This window comes from Bemisia tabaci, chromosome 7 (genome assembly GCF_918797505.1).
Source record: "Bemisia tabaci chromosome 7, PGI_BMITA_v3".
Taxonomy (NCBI): Eukaryota; Metazoa; Arthropoda; class Insecta; order Hemiptera; family Aleyrodidae; genus Bemisia; species Bemisia tabaci.
The window spans coordinates 15724537-15726613 of NC_092799.1; positions in this window are offsets into that span (position 1 = coordinate 15724537).

Here is a 2077-nt window from a genome sequence, read left to right on the forward strand (position 1 = left end):
ACCATACGAGAAAAAACGGGAAGGGGTGAGGAAGGGAGAGGGGGGGATAATTTTGGAATTTTATCGACTTAGGAGGCCCCTAGAAAAAATTTTGCAGGGGGGCCCAGCGGAAGTCCGTTACGCCACTGTGCTCCGCTGCGTGTTGCTAGTGAGGTTTGACGCAGATTCGGGAGGTAAGTTATAAAAAAACGCTTTCCAGCCATGATGGAAACGAAAGGTAGATTTTGACTAATCGTTTCTATGAAAACAATTGCGCCTAATGAACCTGACAGGTCGGAAAATCATCCCCATTTGGACTTGAGATTTTCTGGATAAGGGGTAGTTTTAGAGGGTAGGCGAATACAAGTTGTTACGAAGGTCACGACGAGACGAATTTCTTGAGGTACCACCGACTGAGATCGGACGAGTTCTAAAAATCATTCCCCTTTGGACTTGAGATTTTCTGGATGAAGGTGGTTTTCGAGGTTAGGTGAATACATATAGGTTGTTTTGAAGGCCACGACGAGACAAGTTTTTTGAGGTATCACCGACTAAGATCGGACGAGTTCGAAAAATCATCTCCCAGTGACCTTGACGTTACTGAACTGAGGGATGGGCCAAATTTCACCAAAAATGAAACTTGATGTAGACCTCATAGCAGTGAAGAACCAGGCTTAGTTTCGTTTTGATCGTATCGATACTTCCGGTAAACGGTCGCAAAGTTTCGTTAGATCCCAGTTATAAATATATATATCTTACTTATGACCTGCATTTTGCAACTCAGGGCTTCAGGATCGATACTATATGAGCGCAAATTCCCGAGAATTAGGAGGTCGTACCGTCTGCAATAGGTGGTAGATATTCCTTCGAACCCCAAAAAATCCAAAATCCCAATTCATTTCTACCCAAAAACGAGGCTGGGTTACGTCGTTCGTATCTTCAGTTGTCTTGCTCTTGTATCACTTGAAACACCACCTTAAACAGGACAAACGAAACCAACACAATATGGAAACGAAGCCCAGGAAAAGGTGCACGTTAGTGAAGGCGCAGAGATACAACTATTCGTACTTGATGGATGTCCGTGATGCATCTGCAAAATTGAAGGCGCGATTACGCGAGGCGTGAACTCTCAATGCACCGCTCTGTATGCTGCCAATTAAGTAACGCTCAAATTCGGCAGAGAAGTTAAAAAAAGAGGCCTAACTTACGTCTCTCCTATCTCCGGCTGCGTTGACACTGGATTTTTTTTTTTTTTTTTTTTTTAATTGGACGTATTTCTGTTAAACAAGAGAACTAAGGAGATACGCATTTCTGTACTTAAGCGAGAGTGCGTGAGACACGCGAAAAAATCTCTACAGTTTTCGGTGACTTCCTGATTTTTTTCGATTATGGTATCTTGCTGGCAGATAGATGACAACCTCAATAACACATTAATGCAGTTAACTCAAAACTGTCAAAAATTGAGGCGCGTACTTCTCCACTTCCACCATCCGTAAGTATGTACTATGTAGGTACCGGCTCCATAGAACCCGCAAGCCACGGGTTTTTTATCATGCCTCTAGTTAATTTCACTTGGCTTGGGCATCTAAGGGTTAAATAGCAATTATGTTGTTTTCGGCTAGGAGTATTTCGCTCTCTTGTTCTCGCGTAAAACAGGAGCCCGGACCCGTTTAATTGGCCACCTACCCTCACAGGACGCCAATGAATGAATCGCATCTGGAAAAAAAGAAATTCAAAAGTCTTGCGAAACATGTCTCTTGTGATATACGTGATCAGATTTCTATGTTTATCTCTGATATAGGACGGAACACTAACTTGGAGCAAAGTGGTTTATTAATGAGGCAGGTGCAAACTGCAAAGCAAAAATAATGATTTATGAGCGCACAGGAAGGAATAATTAAATGCGGCGGGTAAGTAAGTACATGTTTACCAACCCTTTTGTCTTTGTATAAAAAATTAAAAATTTACATTCAGAGAGACTTTCGATTAAAAATCCATTTGCTTTCAGTTGAAATTTTTCTAAGAAAGGCAACGCTTAAAAATTTGTGTAGATCATCAAAAAAGTTAGGGATCTTGACACAATATTCAGAATTAATGT